General features: G+C 46.6%; 1 protein-coding gene across 1 annotated transcript in view; it reads right to left on the bottom strand.

The window, feature by feature from the left end:
* Window positions 1-22,984, bottom strand: part of Dennd2c (DENN domain containing 2C) — a 79,581-nt gene extending 56,597 nt beyond the window's left edge. The window contains exon 1 of the mRNA XM_057793391.1: window positions 22,917-22,984. The gene's annotated coding sequence lies outside the window, so the exon portion shown is untranslated. The remainder of the gene's footprint in view (window positions 1-22,916) is intronic.
* Between the last annotated feature and the right edge of the window lie 2,246 nt (window positions 22,985-25,230).

Here is a 25,230-nt window from a genome sequence, read left to right as displayed (position 1 = left end):
TGAGCTGCCCCATGTGAGAGCTGGGAACAGAAGCCAGGTCTGCTGTAAGAGCAAGTGCCCTTAGCTCTTGAGCCATCTCTCCAGGTAGAGGGAGGAAGTATACCATAGAGGGGGTGGGCATCTCAGGGCAGCATCTTCACTCAAATGCTGCATCTGTTTACATACTGTTGGTCTCTGTTGGAATATAAACTCCTGCACTACTACGTCCCCAGCACTTAGGAGAGAATGCACCAAGCAGTAATTCCTCAGTGAAGATCTACAGAATGAATGGCTCAGTCTCAGATACGATGAAAAAGAAGTTTGAGGGGGCTGGCGAAACGGCTCAGTGGTGTAGAGTACTTACTGATCTTGCTAGGACCTGAATGCCTTACAGCCATCTGTGGCTTCAGTTCTAAAGGATCCTGGCTCCAATTCTGGGGGATTCTACATCCTCTTCTGGCCTCCTTGGGCACCAGGCATGTATATGTGCATGCAGGGAAAACATTCATATATACAGAATAAATAAATCTATAAAAAAATTAAAGTTTGTGATTAGCAAGATGGTTCAGCAGTAGTGGCCTAAATAAAAATGGCTCCCATAGGACCATAGGGAGTGGCATTCCTAGGAGGTGTGGCTTGCTGGAGGATGTACATCACTAAGGGGTGGGCTCAAGTCACACCCAGTGTGGCTGTCAATTCCTGCTGCTTGGAGATCCAGATATAGAACTCTCGGCTCCCTTTCCAGCACCACGTCTGCCTGTGTGCCACTGTGTTCCCTCCATGATGACAATGGAAGCCAGCCCCAATGAAATGTCTTCCTTTATAAGAACTGCCACGGCCACGGTGCCTCTTCACAGCAATAAGACCCTAACCAAGAGACAAGATGGCGGCAGACACTGGAGTACTGCTGTGGTAAGCCTGACACGCTTTTGTATGGAGGAATGTGGACCCTGAGACTTTGCATTAGAAAAGCAGTTGAATGCTTTTAATGGAGCTTAATGGACCATCCTAGTGGTGCTGAGGGGGCTAGAACTCCGAGGCCTGGCTGGTCAAGAAGTTGAAGAGGGCAACATTAGTACGTGGCCTAGAGACTACTCTAGTGGAATTTTGGTGAAGGGTGTGGTTGCTTTCCACCCTTTCCAAAGAATCTGCCTGAGGCTAAAGTGAAGAGGTTTGGATTAATTGGGTTGGCAGAGAAGATTTCAAACCAGCCTAGTATCGACTCTGTCATATGATCACGATTAGTGTTGACTCTATTGTAATCTGTAAGGAAAAGGAGCAGATTGAGCAAAGAAAGTCACAAAATGTACAATTTGAGAAAAGGGGCACCAGGAAATGGAATGGAGAGAAATCCTGTGTTCAAGAAGACAAGCAAAACTGGGCGTTGGAGGTGCACACTGTTAATCCTAGCACTCGGGAGGCAGAGACAGGCAGACTTTGGTGAGTTTGAGGCCAGCCTGCTCTCCAGAGCGAATTCCAGGACAGGCTCCAAAACTACAGAGAAATCCTGTCTCAAAAGAAGAAAAAAAAAAAAAGATAAGCAAACCTTTAAAAATCCTGATGTTAAATGGAACAAAGGGAGTGGTGATCTCAGGGCAAAATCCCACCCAGCTAAACTTCCAATTTGTGAAAAGGAATTAAAGAAAAATTTAGAGCCAGGTGTGGTGGTGCACACCCCTAATCCCAGCACTCAGGAGACAGAGACAGGCAGATCTCTAAATTCTAGGCCAGTCAGGCCTATAGATCGAATTTCAGGACAGTCAAGCTTAGACAGTAAAAGAAAAAAAGAAAGCTGGTGAAGACGTACACGAACCATCGGGTCATGTTCCAGCCCCAACAAGCAGCAGAACTTGCAGCAGAGCAAGCAGCTTCGGACTCAGGGTTCTGGCTTTAGAGTCAAGGATACAAGAAAGGGCCTATGGAATATTCCCCATGACTAAGGAAAGCCACTGAGGTCAGGCATGTGTCAGGGGTGTCCCTACATGGAGGCCTAGAGAGGTCTTTGCATGAAGCTGTGACGGTGAAGCCAGGATTGCCTGGAAACACCAAGATGTTGGAGATACCAGAGTCAGGGGAAGAGAGCTGTTATAATTTACAAAAGAAATAGCAGAAGGAGTCGCACCATGCAACAGAGCTCACATAGGAGGTTTATTGGAAGAGGAGAGGGAAGAGGCAGGGAGGGGGCAAAGAGGGAGCAGAGACAGTTAAGAGCACTGGTTGCTCTTCCAAAGGTCCTGAGTTCAATTCCCAGCAACCACATGGTGGCTCACAACCATCTATAATAAGATCTGGTGCCCTCTTCTGGCATGCTAGCATACATGCAGGCAGAACACTATACATAATATATCTAAAAAAAAAAAGACTGGTGACATCAGCTATGAAATGCTCTAGTCACCTGCTACCTCTGCTATGAACCTTGGACTCTAACCCTCTAGAACTGTAAGCCCCAAATAAACTCTCTCTTCTATAAGTCGCCTTGATTGTGGTGTTTTATCACAGCAATAAAAAAAGTAACTAATAGTAATGAGAATACATCTTAGAATATTTTAGTATAATGAATACCAACATTACTCATTTAAATAATTAGCACAGAAATAATAAGAACCAATTGTCTATATTCACTGTCTGCCACGGAGCAGATGCACAGTTTCACTCAAGGCTCCCAGTTCCAAGGGAAACGGATCCAGAGAGGGCTCAGAGCTTGAGTACTTGCTGCTCTGTCAGTAGAGCTGGCTTTGTTCCCTGCACCAAAACAATCACCAGAGCTCTGGCTCCAGGAGACCTGATACCTTCTTCTGGCCCACATGTATGTGTACCTGTGAGTTCATGTGTCCACACACACAATCTTTTTTTTTTTCGAGACAGGGTTTCTCCGTAGCTTTTTGGTTCCTGTCCTGGAACTAGCTCTAGTAGACCAGGCTGGCCTCGAACTCACAGAGATCCGCCTGCCTCTGCCTCCCGAGTGCTGGGATTAAAGGCGTGTGCCACTGCCACCCAGCCACACACACAATCTTTAAAAGGTGTAATGACATGTAAGTATAAACACGTTACAAGGAAACCCACTAGTTTGTAGGGTAACAACAAGTTTTAAAATAAAAGAGATAATTACCACAGGTTTAGAGGAAGAAAAGTGGCTTTTTTAACCTTTGTTATGTGTGTAATGGTTAAAATAAAATGTAATGAATTAATTAAAATGCTGCAGGTCCCCAAGTGGCTGCAGCAGGCAGCGGGTCCCGCGACCACACCGCAGGTCCCAAAGTGGCAGCAGGCAGTGGGCTTCGAGTCCCAAGAGCAGCCAGTCCCAGGCAGGGATGGTGCAGTTCCCCAAGTGGCTGCAGTGGACCACAAGAGGCAGTGAGTCCCAGGCAGGGAGCTGCGTGGTGGGTGAGAGACCTCAAAGGGGCAGCCAGATCCACGAGGAGAGACAGGCGGGTGGGTATGCCACAAGATCATGCTGCTGGTCGCAGGCAGGGAACCACGTGGTAGGTGAGAGACAGATGGATAGGCACACCATGCAGAGTGAGGTGGTAGGCGAGAGACAGATGGATAGGCACACCATGCAGAGTGAGGTTGGATATTTATTTAGTGGGTTATGGAGGGCAAAGAGAAAAAGGGGAGAAGAGCAGAGAGAGAGAGGCAGATAGAGAAAGAGACAGAGAGAAACAGGGAGGAGAGGAACCAAAGCAGCAGCTACCTCTCTGGGAGAGGGACAGAAAAAGGAGGGCTCAGACTGGAAGATGAAGATCAGCTTGACTGGGGGGATGGGGGCAGGGAGTGGGTGTGGCTTGTGTCTTAAAGGGACAGGATAAATCATTACATTGTGTACAGGTGTTTTGCCTGCATGCATGTCTGTGCACCATGTGTATTAAGTACCTGTGGAGGTCAGAAGAGAGCATTAGATCCCCTGGGACTGGAGTTACAGATAGTTGTGAGCTTCCACGTGAGTTCAGGGAAATGTACCTGGGTCCTCTGGAAGAGCAGCCAGTGCTCTTAACTGCTGAGCCATCTCTCCTGCCCATTAATGGTATTCAGAAAGACATTCCTCTCAGTCCACATATCATGGAAGCCAGAAAGCACAGGAACGGTCATGCTTGATGAGTAACCAGAGTTCTAAGATGGTGACAGAGCTCAGCAGCACATGCGTGATACGGTGGGCACAACCTCTAGCATTTGTAAGATAGAAACCAAAGGGAAACCCTTCAAAACCTCCGGGAATGTGAGCTGGCTCTTCACTGCCGCTGGGAGATAATTCTGGTTACTAAAGTTGTGCTGGAACCTAGAGCCCAGCACAGACTTCAGAAATTAGATTCACGGGAAGCCAGAGGGCTTTGTGTGTAGGGAAAGCACCACAGCTGGAGAAGATGCTCCAAACATTCTTACCATCCTTGGTCTCCCACAAATGAAGGGATTTTTTGAGTTACACTATATATTCCATTTGTGATGCAAAAAGATACAAAAAACTCTCATTCATGGAAAATGAGAGACTTAGAAATAGCAACACACAGCATGAGACCGCTTAATTTACACAGTGCACACTCTAATGGTCAAGATATAAATAGTTCCCAGGATGACTGGCTATTATTCAAATCGAATATTCCACTGGTTTTTCAAGCCATTGAGTTATCTTCTAAGGTGCCTCTTCCTGCTGGTGAGAGTAAAAGAAATGCAAAGGACACAGTTTGGTGGTGCACACCTTTAGTCCCAGCAGGCAGAGGCAGGGGATCGCTGCAAATTCCAACACAGACAGCCTACACTGTAAGACCCATCTTTTAACAAAAAGTTAAAAGAAATTCAAACTAAGTGTCTAAGGCAGATGCCCTATATATACTAATAACACAAGCTAATTCACTGATCAAATCATCTCCCTGGAATAAATAGTAATTACACTGGATAAAAAGATGCACACAATAAATAAGCCTATAAAGTCAAGTTTTACCAAATACCAGTGTTTTAAAGACATTCAACTAAGTATACCAAAAAAGATGCTTAAAAAAAATTCTCCCAAGGTTGTTTGTGTTGTTGTCATGTTGGGGGAGGGTGTTTGTTTGTTTGTTTTGCTGCCACAAGGTCTTAGGCTAACCTCCAATCACTCAGTGGCCAAGAATGATCATGTTCCGAGCTCAGGATCCTCTGCCTCTGCCTCCCACCAGGCCCAGTCTGATGATCCAAGCCAGGGCTCAAGTCACCAGAAGAACTCTCCCAAACTTTAAATCATTTCCTGCTAATAGAGCGATACAATGTATTACTCACATTATTGGTTCCTCACTCACAGAGAGAGCTATAAAAAGTGGTGTCCTCTTGTGGCAAGCGCTCAGACTAACTCCGCTCATACATTTCTGATCAGCAATAAAAACAAATTACCACTGTCCCATAATTCTCAGGAAATGTAAACAGAGAAAACCCAAGATTGAGGGGCTGGAAAGATGACTCAGCGGTTAAGAGCACTAACTGTTCTTGTAGAGGACCTGGGTTTGATCCTCAGCACCCACGTGGTGGCTCACACCATCTGTAATGGGATCTAAGCCCTTTTCTGGTGTGCAGACCTATATGCAGACAGAGCACTCAAATACATAAATACATGAGTCTTTAAAGAGTTACAAAAAAAGAGCCAGGCAGTGGTGGCACAATCTCAGCACCCAAGAGACAGAGGCAGGCAGAACTTGTTAGTTTGAGGCCAGCCTGGTCTACAAAGTGAGTTCCAAAACAGGTTCCAAAGTTACACAGAGAAACCTTGTCTTGAAAAACCAATGAATGAGTGAATGAATGAATGAATGAAGGAATGAAGGAATGAATGAATAAAGAGTTATACCATCTTGTAGATAAGCTAGTTATGTATGGTATCTTCGCTATTAGAGCACACTGTGTAACTAGGGTGTCTCACATTGTAAATTAGGATGTTTTGCTATTTCTACAATCCACAGGGGAAAGAGAATTAGGGAACGCCTTTTCTTCTGACGTAGGAATCTGACGGCGGTGATTTTCCCCAGCACACAGCCTTCTGCTCTAGGGTGCATCTTATTTCTGAATCGGTGTTGGTTCTCTTTTTAGCCAAGAAAGCAAAGGCTGGGTAAACTGGTTGAAAAAGCCCGGCTCCTGTGCTGAACCACTACCTATGTAATGCTGGTGGCAGACACAACAACACCAGGACTGAACAGGATGTTATGTGCAGCTTTCCTGTCTTCTCAGCAGGGTTCTCCCAGGTCGAAACCCAAACAACAGGAGGCAAACGTCCCCATATCTGAGAACAGGACACAGCTGACTCTGCAGACATCACTCGTGACCCTTCTCAGGGGTGGGCATCAACTAACTGTCATCATCTCAAGGGACAATGGCAAAGCCTTTAAAGGTACAAGGGGGTGGGGTAGGGGTCTGTGCTAGCCCAGAACCCTGGGGAGCAAGGGAAGAGAATCTCACAATAGCCACTCTGTACTTAAGTAGGGTTCCAGAGATATGTAAGTAGGAGGACCTGATATCTGGCACCTTCCCAGCAGATAAAAACAGCCGGCTCAAGCTAGTTTTTTTTTAAATGAAAAATGGTAGGGGCTAGCTAGGCAGTGGAGGTGCATGGCTTTAATCCCAGCACTTGGGAAGCAGAGACAAGTGGATCTCCACGAGTTCAAGACCAGCTTGGTCTACAGAGTGAGTTCCAGGACAGATAGACAGATACATGGATGGATGGATGGATGGATGGATGGATGGATGGATGGATAGATAGATAGATAGATAGATAGATAGATAGAATGCAATAAAAGAAATAAAAATGGTGGGCTAGAGGCAGTTCTGTGGTTAAGAGCATTTTGCTCTTCCAGAGTCTGGTTCCTAGCGGCTGCATCGAGAGGCTCACAACCGGCTGTCACTGCAGCTGTAGGGATCCAATGACCTCTCCGTCTCTGTGGCACTCTCACACACATGCACACATAAATAAAAATAAAATCTTAAGAATGGCTTAGGAAAGTTAGGCACGGTGGCATATCCATGTAACCTCAGCACAAAACTGTCCGAGGCAGGAGGGTTTAAATTCTAAGGTGACCCATGGTTACATAGCAAAACAATCTTTTTGTTTTGTTTTGTTTTTGTTTTTGGAGACAGGGTTTCGCTGCAACTTTTGGAGTCTGTCCTGGAACTAGCTCTTGTAGACCAGGCTGGTCTCGAACTCACAGAGATCCGCCTGCCTCTGCCTCCCGAGTGCTGGGATTAAAGGCGTGCGCCACCACCGCCCGGCCAGCAAGACAATCTTAAAGACAAAAATAAAACGAGCGAGCGAGCAGGGCGGTGGTGGCATATGCCTTTAATCTGCGCACCAGGGAGGCAGAGACAAGCGGATCTCTGTGAGTTCGAGACCAGCCTGGCCTGCAAGAGCTAGTTCCAGGAGAGGCTCCAAAGCTACAGAGAAACCCTGTCTCAAACAAAAACAAAAACAAAAAGATAAATAAATAAATAAATAAATAAATAAATAAATAAATAAATAGAGCAAGTAAATAAACAAAACTTGTCTCAGGTAAAACAACCAAATGAAGTTTCATCAGACAGGAAGTTTTATAAACTACAAGGTGGGAAATTATATACAATGTAACTTTAATACCATAAGGCTTTTAGAATTTCATTACATTAACTCAATATTAGAAAAGATAATTAAACAAATCTTAATCTTTTTATCTAATTACCCTTAAGAAGCTTTCTCTGAAGCCAGCACCAGCTGCCCTGAACTGGAACATGGCCACTTAACACAGCACTAGAAAGTCACCAAAACCCTCACTTCCACTGTGTTGGAAGACTGCAATTTCCGCCAGACACTCCAGAGACACAATTTAGAAAGTTTGAAAAGTCACAGGGCAGGACTGGAGAGATGGATCAGCAGGTAGAGGTGCTGCTACCACGCCTGACCACCTGCGTCAGAGCCCCTGGCCCCGCAGTAGGAGGAAGAAACGGATTCCCATAGGTTATCCTCAGACCGCACGCATACCATGGGTGCCCACACAAATAAATAAGTAAATAACGTGCAACGCTTTTTAAAGTCATAAAGTCACACTAATATTATTTTTAGAAATGTCGAGAGTACTGATGGCCCGGAGACAGCTGTACTTGTAGCCGCCTACATAATCACTGGTATATTTTGGTGTTTCCTCCTGGTCTTTTTTTATGAGACTATTTTTATGTAGCTGTAATTAGGATGTATTTATAATTGTATCCTTATTTTTCATTTTAAAGCTACATAAAAGGATGACAATTTTCAAGATTTTTGAACTATAGACATAAGGAGTTCACCCCAAAACATGAATCTATATCCATTATAACATGTAACTTCCTGTCTTGCTCTAAGCTAAAAGCTGGAAGACAGAGTTCACAGTTTTCAACTCACGTTCCCAAATTATATGTTCTTTGTATATTTCATCTCGTTTGGTATGCTGGCTTGGGTTTTTCTGTCAACTTCCATGGACCTAAATATATCTTGGAAGAGGGGCTGGCTTTCAATTGAGGAATTTTGTCTACCAAACTGGCTTGTGGGCATGTCTGTAGGTCATTTTCTTAATTAATGATTGATGTGGGAGGACCCAGCCTTCCTGGGCAGGAGGTACTGGGTGAAAAGAAAGGAAGGGAGGGAAGGAGGGAAGGAGGGAAGATAGGGAGAGTGGGAAAGAGGGAGGGAGGGAGAGAGGGAGGAAGGGGAGGGAGGGATGAAGGAAGGGCCCGAACAAGCCATTAAGCAGCATTCCCCATGGCTCTCGCCTCTACTTGAATCCATGTCCTGAATTTTATAGATGATGGACTATGACCCCAAATAAACCCTCTCCTCCCTAGCTTGCTTTTGGCCACGGTGTTTATGTCACAGCGACAGAAATGGTTGGGAAATCAAAGCCCCACGAGGAACAATTGGTTATCAGACAAATGTCTCAACTCCCTCAACTCACCATTTAGAACACTAGAAACCCTACTTCGTCTGGGAACCATACTGCTATGTCTGCAATACATCCGACACCTTCAGGCTCACAACACCATTTAGAAACAATCACAGTTATTGCTGTTACTAAAAGCACTTCTCTCCCTGATCAGTGGGGCCCTAAATCCAGCAGATGGAGTGGAGAAGGTAGATCTCTATCCCCAGCATGCCAGGGAAGGGCGAGGAAAGCCTCTGTGTGAAGAGATGCTCACCTGAGCAGACGTAGTGGTACTCCCAGAAAAGATGCTCCAGCACGGGCTGTTGGAGCTAGAACAGAGTGAGAGGGGATGTTCCATGCGGGCTGATAGAAGTGCTGTGTGAGCTGCCAGGGCCAGTGCACGGCAGAGCACTATCAAGTGCATCTCAGCCTCTCACCCAGTTTTCTATGCGTTAACACACGAAGTTAGCAACCGGCAGCACCCTGACTGGGTATTACACAACCAGTAAGAAGGACGAGTTAGAGATCTGTGTGCCAATATGGAAGGAGACACAAATACAAGAGGGGAAAGCCATTTCTCTAGTCGGAATCCTTTTCTAGAGACTGTTTTAAAGTACACACATGCATCTATGTACTTAACCCCCACCAATAGGAACTAGGATGCCATACAGCTAACACCTGTCCTTTGTCCAGTCTCCTCTTCTCAAATGGTGGTGGTGAGGGGTAAAGCTCTCGTTTCCCTCAGAGTGAGAAGAGCAGGATGACTGGGTGACCCCACTGTGGTCACGTGGCTTCTGCAGAGAATGATGACTGGGTGACCCCACTGCGGTCACGTGGCTTCTGCAGAGAATGATGACTGGGTGACCCCACTGAGGTCACGTGGCTTCTGCAGAGAATGATGTCTAGGTGACCCCACTGCGGTCACGTGGCTTCTGCAGAGAATGATGACTGGGTGACCCCACTGCGGTCACGTGGCTTTTGCAGCTCAGTACAGTCAGCTGTGACTTAGTTTTATTACCTTCGTGTTAGCACTTTTCACACGCCTAGCCGTTTCTTAGGTTTACTTCTTTTTATTTCATGTGAATGAGCGTTTGCCTGCATGGATGTGTGTGTCCCATGTGCAGGCAGTGCCTATGGAGGCCAGAACTGAGGGTTAGGACATCCACACAAACGGTTGCCTGTTACCCTAGGTGCTGGGAACCAAACCCAGGTCCTAAGCAAACGCGGGAGTGCTCTAACTGCTGGGGCGCCAGTAGCTGATGTGGACCAAACGGCTTGCTTGTTGCTTGACGAAGTCCCAGCATTTGACTTAGCAGAACTAGTTTTCCAGGTCCCCTTCACTTCCATTTGTAACGGTTCTCGCTATATGTTATAGGCGTTCCTTATGCCTTTTAAATTTTGTGCAGGCCTTGAAGGATGAAAATGTATAAAATTGCAGCCTCTTTAAACAAAAGAGTTCTTTGGAAAAAAATCTGTCACCGTGGAACCATACAGTATGACAACTCTGCCTGTTCCCACAGAAGTGAACACCAAGCTGCTAGATTTAGATAAGTGACACAGCCTTGATAGTAAGGTACATTTGATAGTCAAGGTTTATACACTCCTAAGGTCTACTTGGGCTCACAGAAAAATTTGTCTCGCCTTGTCTTTGCTTACTTTAAACTTAAGCTATTTGGATAAACTAAACCAAAAAAAAACAAAAAACAAAAAAACCAAAAACCCTACAATATTCTGTAATGGAGTGCCTGATCTCCTGATCTTGTGTGTGTGTGTGTCCAAGAAAGTCCTTTTCCCAAGGCCAGATATTTAGATAACCCCCTATTCTCTCAGGGGCTTGAAGAAAGTTCCTGCTTGCTAAAAAGGGAGCCAAAGCTCTGGCAAGAGGAACTTTTGGCCCTCCATTAACACATGACTGGTGCCTACTAATTTGTCAAGGTCAACGCTGGCTTTCTCAATTCCCGATCACAAGACACACCCCAGTTCATTTCTCCCTTTCTCCCATTTAATCCTTTGTGCAATTATAGAGTATAAAAGGTGAAGCCTTAGCTGGGTGGTGGCAGTGGGGGCTGCACACAACGTTAACTCCAGCACCCAGGAGGCAGAGACAGGTGGATCTCTGTGAGTCTGAGGCTAACCTGATCTACAGAATGAGTTCCTGGACAGGTTCCAAAGCTACAGAGAAACTTTGTCTTGAAAAAAAAGAAAGACAGAAAGAAGGGAGGGAGGGAGGGAGGGAGGGAGGGAGGGAGGGAGGGAGGGAGGGAGGGAGGAAAGAAAGAAAGGAAGGTGTATTCACCCTCAGATCTTGTCTCTATCCCTCCTCACCGCCAACTCCACACTTTCTCTTTGAGACCTGAACCCCACTGGAGCCGGACTCTGGCAAGTAACCAAGGCTCAGAGAGAACCAACATTCTGCTTCTATCCACGGCTTAGAGTTTACTCTTCCTATATTTCATTAAAAACTACAGTACATCTTTCTTTTTTTAGGATTTATTTTTAATTCTGTGTGTGTGTGTGTGTGTGTGTGTGTGTGTGGGTATGCACATGCGCGCCGGTGCTCACAGGAGCTAGAGGTGTCAGGCTGCCATGGAGCTGGAGTCACAGGTAATTGTGAGCCACCTGATGTGGCCGCTGGGAATCGAACTCTGATGGTTTGGAAGAGCAGAGCATGCTCCCAACCACTGAGCCGTCTCTCCAGCTCTGGTATGTATCTTCTTTGCAGAGTTTCTTTTGTACAAAATAATATCTGTATGGTTAATTTGTTGTATATAGGAGGGTTTTTCTTTTTTGTTGTCGTTGCTGTATAGAATTCTATTTAATGGAAAAAATGCCAGCATTTACTTTTTAACGTCTCCTGTCCCGCTGATGTGTATACGGACTGTCTGTAGACCTGGCCCCTGCTGACAAGCAGGGCTGGGGTAGAGCTCACTTACTTGTCTAGCACGTGCCAGACACACACTGGATTCCTGGCATCAGACAATAAAAAGCTGTTATCAACAGTTTATATATATCTTTGATAGACATAATCTTTTTTTGGTATTATCTAGAATTGCTATGTTGTGGGGTGGGTCTATTACTACAACACACTGCCAAGTGCTTTTCCAAAGCAGCTGGACTAAGTTACACTCTCAGCAGTAAATAGGAATCTAGTCCCTCCTCCTGATCTCCCCACCACTTAGATCTGCTGCCTTTGAGCTCTAGCCCCTCTGGTAATAAAGGTATCTCATGGTTTCTGTGTGAACTTCTCAACCCCAGTACACAGCCCTGGCTGGGCTAGAACTTGCAATCTTCCGACCTCAGTCTCTGAAGTAGTTGGTATTACATGTGCATGCCAGCACATCTGGCTCAAACTCATTCATTCTGTACCATATGACTCTTCATTGCTATACAAATACGATTGTTTTTAATTGCTTTTATAAGTCATCACTCTCTGTTGAAATTAGTATCTCATAAATTCCAGAAACACTGCCAATTCAGAACAGGCCAGTTCTCAGGCATTCTGACTCAGTGTATATGTACCATAGATGGTAACTCAATCACAAAAGTAGACAAAAGCCCAGAGAGATCACAGGAGTGTTCAGAATTATGAAAGCCAAGAAGACAGGAAGACGGAGACTTGTGTGTCTGTTGGTCATCAGGACCCGGGCGAGCGGTAAGGAGGATGCTGCCGGGGAGATGGCAGTGAAGTAGGGGTGGATGGGGCCATGAAGCTCAGGAGCAGCAACTGTAGACAATCCTTCAAGGAGTTAACCCAACCCGGCAGCAAGGGGACGACACAGTGAGGGCTGGGAAGGAACACTGGGTACAGGAGAGCTTTTCTCGTTAGCACAGGAAAGAAGTTATATTTAAACCCGGGTGGGAAGGCGTCAGGAAGGAAGGGGGAAGAAACAAGGATAGAGAGCAGAATCCCGGAAGGGAGAGAAGGCAGGGACCTCCAGTGGGACCTGGAGAGGTGCGCAGTCACCAGGAGCGGGCTGCTCTTCCACTGGAGCAGGGGTATAGACAAGCGAAGGATGAGGGACGCAGGCAGATTTGCAGGCTTAAGGGGTACACGATGAGGAACTTCTAGCGGAGGGCTTTTACAGCTTCCCTGCTTTGAAATAATAAGCATGATTATCTGCCAAGAGGGGAGAGATGGAGAAGCAAAGGCTTGGAGAGGTAGAAGTATCTCAATTAGGCTTTGTGAAAACACAAAACAAGAGCATGTGGTTCCACTGGCACAGGGGTTTTTTTGGGGGGAAGTAAAAGGGTTTGAAGCCAGGGCTTCACACATGCTACAGAAGTGTTCACCCCTGAGCTATAGCCCCAGCAGTACACAGTGTTCCACCCCTGAGCTCCAGCCCCAACCCTGCACAGTGCTCCACCTGAGCTGCCAGCCCCAGCCGTACACAGTGCTCCACCTGAGCTCCAGCCCCAACCTTACACAGTGCTCCACCCCTGAGCTCCAGCCCCAGTCTTGCACAGTGCTCCACCTGAGCTCCAGCCCCAGCCCTGCACAGTGCTCCACCCCTGAGCTCCAGCCCCAGTCCTGCACAGTGCTCCACCCCTGAGCTCCAGCCCCAACCCTACACAGTGCTCCACCCCTGAGCTCCAGCCCCAGTCCTGCACAGTGCTCCACCTGAGCTCCAGCCCCAGCCCTGCACAGTGCTCCACCCCTGAGCTCCAGCCCCAGCCCTGCACAGTGCTCCACCCCTGAGCTCCAGCCCCAGCCGTACACAGTGCTCCACCCCTGAGCTCCAGCCCCAGTCCTGCACAGTGCTCCACCTGAGCTCCAGCCCCAGCCCTGCACAGTGCTCCACCCCTGAGCTCCAGCCCCAGTCCTGCACAGTGCTCCACCCCTGAGCTCCAGCCCCAGCCGTACACAGTGCTCCACCCCTGAGCTCCAGCCCCAGTCCTGCACAGTGCTCCACCTGAGCTCCAGCCCCAGCCCTGCACAGTGCTCCACCCCTGAGCTCCAGCCCCAGCCCTGCACAGTGCTCCACCCCTGAGCTCCAGCCCCAGCCGTACACAGTGCTCCACCCCTGAGCTCCAGCCCCAGTCCTGCACAGTGCTCCACCTGAGCTCCAGCCCCAGCCCTGCACAGTGCTCCACCCCTGAGCTCCAGCCCCAGTCCTGCACAGTGCTCCACCCCTGAGCTCCAGCCCCAGCCGTACACAGTGCTCCACCCCTGAGCTCCAGCCCCAGTCCTGCACAGTGCTCCACCTGAGCTCCAGCCCCAGCCCTGCACAGTGCTCCACCCCTGAGCTCCAGCCCCAGCCCTGCACAGTGCTCCACCCCTGAGCTCCAGCCCCAGCCCTGCACAGTGCTCCACCTGAGCTCCAGCCCCAGCCGTACAGAGGGCATTAGTAAAAGCTGGGATCTCCGAGAACATCTGTCACAGATTAGAATTCACCAGTTAACGGGAAAGCAAGCCAGGGAGCCCCGGTCACAGCTGTCACAGGAGGAAAGGTCCTTAAAGACTCATGTCATACAGCTAAGGATTGAGGCAGGGTCCATGCACGTGGCCACAGGGAATAAAATAAAGGTTTTCAAAAGGATGGTGGTGTGATTTCAGTGTAAACTGTCCCCCATGCTCAAATTTTGAGCATTCCCAGACCATGGTGCAGTTTCGAAGACTATGGAAGTTTTAGGAGGTGGAGCCCAGTGGAGGAAGTGAGTCACAGGAGGCCGGCCTCACGGTTTGGTAAGCCTGGCTCGACTTCCTGTCTCCTCTGCTTTCTGAGGGCAACCTGTGTGACACGTGCCTCACATACTGGCAGCCATGTCTTCCAGAGCACGGCGGACTGTATCCCCAAAGACTGGGAGCTAAAATGCTTCTGGCCACAGCAACGAGAAAGCAACTAACACAGATGACCCAGGCTGGTGACAGCAAACGAGGAGGAAAACGGACAAAGTATGGATATGACGTTTATTTGAAAGTCAGTAAAAGATACCATGAAAACAAAAATAAGGGAACGACTTCAAGCAGAACATGTGAAAGTTGGGGGAAATCTTATGAACCACTCTAGAACAGTGGTTCTCAACCTTCCTAATGCTGCAACCCCTTAATCTATAGCTCCTCATATTGTGGTGACCCCAACCATAAAATTATTTTTGCTGATACTTCGTAACTGTAATTTTGCTACTGTTATGAATCATAATGAGAATATCTGTGTTTCCCAGTGGTCTCAGGTCAACTGACCCTGTGAAAGGGTCACAACCCGCAGATTGAGAACAGCTGCTTTAGGGGAAAGAGGAAGGAGAGGAACAAGGGAAAATGTAATACCCGGGATCCATCTTTGGAAGCCCCCTCCCCGTGGGAGTTGCCTTGGTCTGGACTCCACCTCCCAGAAAGCCTGCCAAGCAGGGTCAGGACCCCTCCCACAGGCTATTTAGGCTGCGGCCCAGAGAATGAACACGTGGTCTCTGGGTTTTATGTGGTCTCCCCTGCTGTCTCTTCCTTGCCATGTTTCCTCAGCCACCTGGGGGCGCTGCATTAAACGTGGGCATCTTTTATTGGGTCTAATTTGGTCTGATTGGAATTATTTGCATCGGCAGAGAGGCTTGTCTTAACAATATTCCTAACAGAAAGAACATGCAGGAAAGGGGGAGAAAGAAGGGCTCGCGAAAGAAAGAACGGTGACAGTTCTTACCGAAATGGAAGATGAGAAAATGTGTGTCCCGTGAGACCAAGTTGGTTGATTCTGTTCACGTCATATGGCCCTACTATAGTAAAAAGGGAGTATCTGTGATAAGAACGAAAGGCCTGGCTACCTGAGAATAGCTCAATTGCTTGTTTGTTTACTTTGAGATAAATCTGACTGTAGTATCCCAGGTTAACCTTAAACTTCTGAGCCTCCCAGTCTCAACCTCAGGATCCGATCTTTAAGAGCTGCTTGGGGGTGAGCTGTGGTGAACAGACAGGGGACGGACGGATCTTTAGCTGGCATTGGAGAACATGAATCACAGAAGGGATGAACTATATAATTCTTAAACTCTCTCAGAACCTGGACACAGTAAAAAAGAAAATAAACTTGGACCAAAGATAGGAAAATTACTGACCACCCTTAAATGTGGGAATGCCTTGCTTCTCAAGAGTGTGCACAGAACGTCAGGGGAGCCAGGAAGACAAGGATGTGATAACAGCAGGAGCTGAGTCTGGGCTCAGGGTGGTGGCACACACTCTAACCCAGAGCTCTGGAGGAGGCTGAGGCAGGAGGATGCCTCAAAAGTTAAGGCTATCCTGGGCTACAGGAGGCCATCAAAACAGCAAATCTGAAGTCTCAGTTAAGGGGCTAAGACAAGGGATGTTTGTGGAGAAAGTGAGTTCTGGGAAAGTGGCAAACACAAAGAAAGGAGGCACTGAGTGGCAAACACAAGGAAAGGAGGCACTGAACAGCAAAAGGGAAGATGACAAAGGGCAGCCATGATGTGGGGGTGGGAAAAATCAAAGGCAAGTTGTGTAAGGGCAGCAACAGCAGAAGAGAATGTCGCTGTGGTTTTACATACACGCACACACAAGGTTCACAAAACAGTAACTTCCATCACCTTATAAAGAACGGCATATAGTTTAAATCATATATTATCTTATCATTGTTTTCAATTCCGACATAAATCATGTAAGAACTAAAATCAGAAAAGATTCACCGTAATGACACAGGCAACTTGTCCTACCTCCAGTGTGGAAAACCCATGGACAATGCTATGTGCTTATCAGCTTCACTTAGGAGTCCGTTTCATTCTTTTGCATTTAATTGGGTGAGGGTTGAAAATCCCGGCTGAAACAATGAACTGCCGTAAAGTGGTAAAAATAGCAACACGCTCAACAGTGGAAGTTTTTTAGTCTCAATACAAAACGATCGCTCTTCAGAGTAAATAAAGAACCAATCTCAAGAATTTGATGTCTTCTGGAACAAACCTTCAAATTACCTGCCAATGCCACAGGTGAGGAACCATTTCTTTTTCAACAGGGTCTCACCGTGTACCCCTGGTTAGCCTGGAGCTCCCTCGGTATACTAGGCTATCCTTGAAAAAGAGAAACATCCACTTCTGATGAGGTTAAAGGTAGGCGCCACCCTGCCCAGCTAAAGGGCTGATTTTTATGTGTATGAGTGTTTTGCCTGTATGTATATAAATGTGCCACATGTGTGCAGTGCCGTGGGAGGCCAGAAGAAGGCATCACACTCCCTGGACGGTTGTGTCATGTGGGTGCTGGGAACGGAAGCCAGGTCCTCCACAGCAGCAACGAGTGTTCTCAACTGCTCAACAATCTCTCCAGCCCCCCAAGTGTTTGTTTGCTAGCCCCAGTTGGCTGTGAGCTCACTGTAGAGCTGAAGACGACCTAGAACTCCTGACCCTCCTACCTTCACCTACCTCATTCTAGGGGTACTGATTTTTACCACCACATCCAGCTTTTGTGAATCTGGGATCAAACTCAAAGCCTCTAGCAGGCTAGGCAGGCACGCTACCAACTGAGCTACACCCAGTCTCTCGTTGAAAATACTTGAAAGAGCTTGTTTTTTTTTCTTTTTTCTTTTTTTTTTTTTAAAAAAAAAAGGGCGGGGGGCAGCTAGGGTAAGGCTCAGGCTGGCTTCAAACTCCTATGCAGTCCAGGATGACCTTACATTTCTGATTCCCCGGCCTCTACTTCTCTGGAGCTAAGATTCCAGGTGAGGACCACACCTAGTCTTACAAGACGGTGGAAGCTGGTTGCAGGGCTTCAACCAAGCGACACAGGCCCTCTAGCACCCAGGCTGTATCTCAGCCTGAAAGTTGTTTAACTTTCCATTAAAGCTCATCTGAATGCTTTATGACAACCGGCAAGCTCTCTTCCTGAGTGAGTCTGGGTACCAGTGTCAACCTCGGCTGGTTACCTCTGAGATCTGCAGCACCCATTACCCTCATCCTGGGCTCTGGATCCTGCCTGACATCTGCATCTCGTTGCTCTACAGACACTTCAAACTCAACAGGTTCAGAACGGAGACAATTATCATCCCATCCCATAAAAAATAATAAAGCCAGCCTCTGTAGTCACTGAGTTTTCCAAGCTAAGAAACAAAGTCATTGCCTTTTTCGCTCCTCCGCTAACGGATTCTTGAACACTCCCCATCCCCTTGTCTTCATGGCTGCCCCTCTCCTCTTCCTCCGGATCCTCATCTGCCCCGCCAGGAGTACTTCATAGCAAACTTGGCCTATATATCTTATCAACCTCCAAACCTATCTCTCTGCCTTTTGCCTGGCTTCATTCAATCCAGCCACCACACAGAACCATCCGTGTGTAATCTTGTCTAATTACCGCTGACCCATTGTCTCCTCACACACAGATTCTCTCCAATAACTGGTGTCAACAGACTCATCCCCCCCCCCGCCCCTGCCGAGTCATAGCTTTAAACTATGTATTTGTTAAAAATTCATGTTACTTAAAAAGTATTAAAAAAAAAAACTTCAATACCATATACTACAGTGAAAGATTTTGCCGACCTGAATTTAATCACTCTTTATTCCAAGTCAGGGGGCCTAACCCCCCACACTTACCTAGCAATTGCAGTGATCTAATGTAATAAACAACCGTGCTCTGCAATTTTCTTTTTCTACATTATTTTTAGCCCAACCACCCATCTCTGTACCTCTGACTTTAGTAACCAGAACACATTTCTCAAACTTACCGTACATCACAAAAAGCCCTGGCCCTCATCCATACCTTCCCCGAGCTGGGCAAACTCCTAGTCATCCCTCAAAATCAATTCAAATATGGTACTTGATTCAACCTTTTCTACAGCCCTCCTCCCTACCACATTGTTTCCCGTTCAATTATATTTATAGCTCTATTATCATACTAAAACTATAGTGACCTTATTTATTTATTTATTGTTTGGGGACAGATTTCCCTACTTAGCCCAAGCCAGCCTACAAAATTTCCTGGCTCCTGCCTCTACAGGTATAACCACCATGACTGGGGTATTTCTTCTGCTTCTAACATTTAAGTCATGGTTTGAGAACAAGTATTTTAAACTCCTTATTGAAAACAGACACATCTTATATTGCTAAGATAATGCCCTAAGTGGCTGGGAGTTTAAAAACAAGGAGAATCCCATGTCATTCACCAGAAGAAAAAAAAAGTTTTACATACAAAGTATAATTAAACTGTAGCTTGGACATGCCTCTATATCTTGTAATACCAGTTTTTCTGTCTGTCCCTCCTCCTCTTCTCCCTCCCACCCTCTCTCTCTCTCTCTCTCTCTCTCTCTCTTTCTGCCTGTCTGATTTGAGATTCATAAAAATTCAGTCCTTTAAATACCTGTTGGATTTCACTGTGTCTTACAGAATTTGAACTCAATACATGGCAGCGATTGAGCGCTGAGCTCAGGATCATTGCAGCTTGACACCTCTGCTGCCTGACCTGGTGGCAGGCGGTTACTCATCTTCTCTGTGCCTCTCATGATGACAGCATCCCTCAGTGGTACATTTTGTGAGGACTAAAAAGCTAATACACAAAATGAATACAGGACGCTGCCTGTGCTGAGCTTTTCAAATGGCTTTCCAGTACTTTCTTAGCCCACTCAGCAGAAGGAGCACATACGCTCCCAGGAAGGAAACCTCCTCCCCATGCATGCCGACAGTGTAGGTTCTCAACTATGCCTTGACAGGTGCTCAGTAAGTAAAACAAATACAAGGTGTTAGTTAGACCTGTAAGATCAACAAATAAATTTTCAGTAAACTCATTATGCAGAACATGCTTAAAGCTGGTTTGAAAAATAGTTTTAGACAATCATAGTGGTAAACACCACAATCCTAACACTCAGATCTAGATAGAATTTACTGCATGTTTGAGGGCAGCCTGAGCTACATAAGGCCAACCTATCTCAAAAACAAAACAAAACAAAAGTTTCAAAACACCTATTTTCCCACTAAATTGTTGAAAACATTTAAATAAAACTTTTTCTAGCCGGGCGGTGGTGGCGCACGCCTTTAATCCCAGCACTCGGGAGGCAGAGGCAGGCGGATCTCTGTGAGTTCGAGACCAGCCTGGTCTACAAGAGCTAGTTCCAGGACAGGCTCCAAAATCACAGAGAAACCCTGTCTCAAAAAACCAAAAAAAAAAAAAAAAAAAAGAAACTTTTTCTATAAGTTTTTTTTTTTTAATTTGAAACAAAACTCACCATAGTAGCTTGGCTAGCCTGAAACTCACTATGTAGACCAAGTTGGCCTTGAACTCATAGAGATACACTTCCTCTGCCTCCCATGTGCTAGGATTAAAGGCATGAGCCATTACACTGGACTAAAGATTTATTTTTATTTACATGTGTGTGTGTGTGTGTATACTGCATATATATATATATATATATATATATATATATATATATATATATATATATATATGGCTGGAAAGATGGCTTAAGAGCACTGCCTGCTCTTCCAAAGGTCCTGAGTTCAATTCCCAGCAACTGGTGCTCTCTTGAGGAAGAGACCTGGTCAGTTGTTCTCATCAACTTAGACCATGAAACCCAACATGTACAAGTTCAACAGAGCAGTCATACACAAGCTTCAGTATTGCCAGGGCATAAATTTCATTTCTCAACATATATATATATATATATATATATATATATATATATGAATATGAGCATACACTGCATATATGTCTTTGGAAGGCAGAAGAGGATATCAGATCCCATGAAGCTGGAGTTACAGGCAGTTGTATACTACCAGACATGTGTGCTGGAAACTGAACTCAGGTCCTCTGGAAGAGCATCAAGTGCTTTTAGTCACTGGGTCTTCTCTCCAGGCTCACAAAGAAAACTCTTAAAAGAGCACAAAATTATTTACTATTAATTTCCCCTCTAGTCCTCCACTTAATTCCACTATGGTATACAGTACCTATAGCAAAAGGACCAGTACAGATCATTAAAAGTAATGGCCGGGCGGTGGTGGCGCACGCCTTTAATCCCAGCACTAGGGAAGCAGAGGCAGGCGGATCTCTGTGAGTTCGAGGCCAACCTGGTCTATAAGAGTTAGTTCCAGGACAGGTTCCAAAGCTACAGAGAAACCCTGTCTCGAAAAACCAAATAGTAATAACTATATGACTTCCAGCTGGGGCTAGGGGTGTGGCTCAGTGGTAGAGTTCTAGTAGTCACAAGACCCTAGATTCAACCTACAAAGCAAGAGAAAAGAAAGGCCAATGAGACAGCTCAGCAGGGAGGGGTGCTTGCCACGGAGCCTGAATTCACATCCCAGAACCCACAGGACAGAAGAAAATTTAGTCTCACGAATTGTTTCTTGCCCTCTAAACATGTGCGCTGTGTGTGTGCCCTGTGTGCCCACACATAAAATAAATAAATTTTTATTACATTTATTAGTTTGTGGGAGGAGGCAATGTGGTGGGATACATTTGGAGGTCAGAGGACAATCTGCAGGAGCTGGTTCTCTCCTTCTACACATCCTGGGGACTGAACTCAGGTCTTCAGACGTGGCAGCAAGTGCCCTTACGCCCCAAGCCATCTCGCTAACCTTATAATAGGAGGAATTTTTTATTTTGTTTTGTTCTGCATGGTAGTGGAGTCACATGAGTACCCAGGCTGGCCTCAAACTCACCATACAACCAATGGCCTGAGCTTTTGAACCCCAGCGCGCACCTCTCTTATGCTGGGGTGGGAGGTGTGAACCACCATGCCCAGTTTACAAAGTACTGGGGCTGCACCCAGGACTTTGTGCGTGGTAGGTACATACATCACCAATAGCTACATGCACATCCCTAATTTTGCATTTTAAATTAGAAAAGGAAAGAGGCTGCCTACGGCTCTCCATCAAACGCACTGATATTTCTGAGTCTAAAAAAAGTCTATTGCCACATTTGACAGACTAATGGAAGGCCATGAGACAATTGTAGCTCCTGGTTTCTGCCTTTGAAACGACTCCAGGCACCCTTAAGTACCCCTGGTTATAGCCTGCTACTCCTTTTTTTAATTTCCCATCTCCCCCTAAATTTGTACAAGTAAAGGACACAGCCGTCTATAATAAAAACTGTACAAAACCCACAGCTACGTATTAACTGCTTTAGAAGATTCAGATGTTCCTATAAGCAGCAGCCCCTCAATTTACAAAAACAAATTTAAATCCTGCTTTGAAGCAATCCTCTCAGCTCACTTGATCAGATATCTTCAACTGTGACTACTTTATCTAAGGCCGAGGAAAAGAGTCTCTCTGATTGGTACAAACTTCATGGCAAATGATTCCACAACACTATAGAGATAGTAGTATGCTATTTTAAAAAGTTCATGACTCAGTTAAGAATAGATCCGCTCTCCAAACAATGGTGATTGTGTGGAAAAGAAGCGTAAATAGCTTATTTACATAGTAGGCAGAAGTTAGAACTTATCTAACATACTGTAGGCGAATCAGCAGCTCTGAGATATAGGTCTACAGGGCGCCTACTGTGCGCTAAGCACTTAGTAGTTTCACAGACTAGACATGCTCCAGGGTGCATGTGTATCAAACAATGCCTGACATCTGATGAACGCGGTCACTCCTGTCCTTTGACCGTGAGAACACCCATGGGCGTCACAGTTTTACACTTAGGGGAAACAAGCTGGGAAAAGTTACCCTGGCGGAGGTGCGACGTTTTGTTTGTGGGCCGGAGCTCCAGAGTGGAGCCTACTGACTCATAATCTAATCATCATCTTCTCTCCTGGCTACTCCACAGTTGTACTTCCAGGCCCACTGGTGAAATTTTTACTTAAAAAAACTACTTGACGACTTCCACTATTGAGCCTGCCAGACCGTTTGGAGGCAAAGAGCACGCATACACTCTTTACTGCTGTTTCAAGCGCACCGTCTGGGCACGTCCAAGTTCAAGACCGCCTGAGAGGCGCGTTTCCTCCGGGTGGCGAGCGCCCCGGCTCCTCCGCCCGCGCCCCCGACCGCGCCTGCGGCTCGCACGCAGGCTGCCACCCGCCTTCCCTTGGCCCAAAGTGCCCAGCTCCCTGGAGACCACTGGCACACGGGACGCCCCAGGGGCAACGCCAACAGCTGAGAGACCGAGGCCCCGCCGCCTCCCTCCCGGGCCGGCCGCATCCCATCGCCTACCTGCCTGGGCCGCGACACCGACTCCCGCAAGGATCCGATACTCGCATCTGTGGCCTCTGGGATCCAACTCTGGCCTCTTCGTCCCGCCCCCGCAGATCGCAGTCCCCGCCCCCGGACACGCCCCTTCTCGGCCTGGACACGCCCCACGCCCACCCACAGGCTCCGCCCTTCCCCGGTCTCTGCACCCTGCCCAAAACCCACGCCTGGCGGTCTCTCCGCCCCCCGACTCTGGTGCGCCAGAGTGTTCCCTGCTGCGACCTTGGCCCAAGCTTGGTGGAGCCAAAACTCTGTTTCCGGATCTGCTGTCGGACCAACCACACTCGACGGACTCGCACCTCGAGGGAGAGCCTAGTTGTATCAGGAGCAAACAGCACCTCCTTTAAGAAAACCATAAAGCAACTCAGTGAGCAAACATTCCTTGGGAACATTAGTTAGTAGAGAGATGCCAATAACGCACCTGGCCCCGGGTTTGGACTCCCGAGCCAGATGCTTTTGATGCCCACTCCCCGTGCCGACCAGGTTGCCACACCCGGTTGAGACTCACGCTTAAGCGCTCCTGCCGGCAACACGATCTTGCTCAGGTATGCACATGGCTCGGTGCCTGCTGCAAGAGTAGCCCAGTTTCACTCTGCGAGACTGGGATGAGTGGACCTAGTTCCCAGCACTATCTAACCGCCCCACCCACCCCACCCCACCCCAGCAGACCTTGTGTCTGGTAACCAAGTTTCCCTCGCTTGTTCACACAGAAGTACCAAAATAGAAGACTGCCGCAGAGAGGTGTTTGATTACACATCACGGATGACTGTCACCAGCCAATTTAGCAAAGACAAAAAAGGCAGCATGTCCCAATCCGCTGTGAAGTCATGAGGTAGGGACAATAAAAGGATTACTTTCTTTGGTGAGGGAGAAGTAACGACAGTACCTTTTTTTAAAAAAAAAAAAAACAAAAAACACCTCTAGTGAGGAAATAGTGTGAATCTTGTTTGGAATAAGTTATAGACACTGGTCTTCTGAACTTCATCACTCCCTTACCTAAAGAGTATGCCGTCTTTATACATAGATGTGTGTCTCATTATTTTTTATAGATTATTTTTTTATAGCGTCTCACAGTGTAGCCCAGGCTGGCCTGCCTCAAACTTCTTCCCACCCCTGCTTCCGGAGTGCCAGCACAGGCATGAGCCATCCCAACTGACTTTTAATCTAATCGATTTGGAAAGTATCCCAGATAAGTTGTACACGATGAAATTTGGGACTAAAGCAGTGTTTTTGAAATTCATACACACAGACAGAATATTGTATACATAATAAACAAATAAATAAATAAATATTTAAAAAAAAAAAGAAATTCATGTTTTGAACTTTGCATCCAGGAAGGTTCTTTGGCAGAATGAAGGAACCTGGAATTCCAAGACAAGCAGAATAAATGAATTCATGTGTGTATTCTGTTGCCCTCTCATGGGTAGGATGGAGCTGGCTCTGATAGTAAGTCTGAGACTAATATTAAGTGATTTGTATTATTTTGGTGACTAGGAAGTCAACATAAAATCAGGTTCTTAGCAAATAAACACTCCCCAAACTGAATTTTTAACTTCAGAAACCAGGAAGAGGAGTCTTATACCACCGCTAGTACAAACATGTCCTAAGGGACACACCTAAGCTCACGGCTACCTGTGCAGAAAAAGAAAACTTGCATGAATTTGCTTTCACTACATTCTGAGATGTCTTGAGGAGTTCCCTTTTCACATATCCTGTAGCCTCAAGGGTGATCAGCTTGAAGGAGAATGAAAACCGTCTTTTCGTTGTTGGTTTCTATGATGGTATCTGATAGTTTGGTCTTTAACCACTTTTTTAAATAAACTGAGTGAAATATCAACCTAACCACTAGATGGCAACACAGCTGTGTGTGAACAAATGGAATCCGGAGGACCTGAGCATCTCCTGACCTTAAGTACCCAGCATCTTTATCCTTGTCTCTCTGTCTCTCTCAAGACAGAGCTTCACTGTGTAGTGCTTTGACTGTCCTGACACACACCGTGTAGACCAGGATTGTTTGAACTCAGAGATATGCCTGCCTCTGCCTCAGAGTGTTGGGACTGAAGGCATGCGCCACTGTACCTCGCAGGCATCTCCTGCTTCAGTAAGCTGACAGTCTCCAGCTAGGATAAATCTTCCCTCAGTACTGCTCACAAATTCCCATTTTCTAAACTTTCGCATAACTGGTCTGACTTTGTGGAAGAAAGCCCCGATGGACTTAAGCTTTGTCAAGGAACTTTTAAATGGATCCAGGTGCCTCAACTGTGTTCTGCTTCTATAA

The sequence above is a fragment of the Chionomys nivalis genome, chromosome 18, assembly GCF_950005125.1.
Source record: "Chionomys nivalis chromosome 18, mChiNiv1.1, whole genome shotgun sequence".
NCBI classification, from domain to species: domain Eukaryota; kingdom Metazoa; phylum Chordata; class Mammalia; order Rodentia; family Cricetidae; genus Chionomys; species Chionomys nivalis.
Note: the sequence above shows the minus strand (reverse complement) of the source record. Positions and strands in the feature narration are given on the sequence as shown.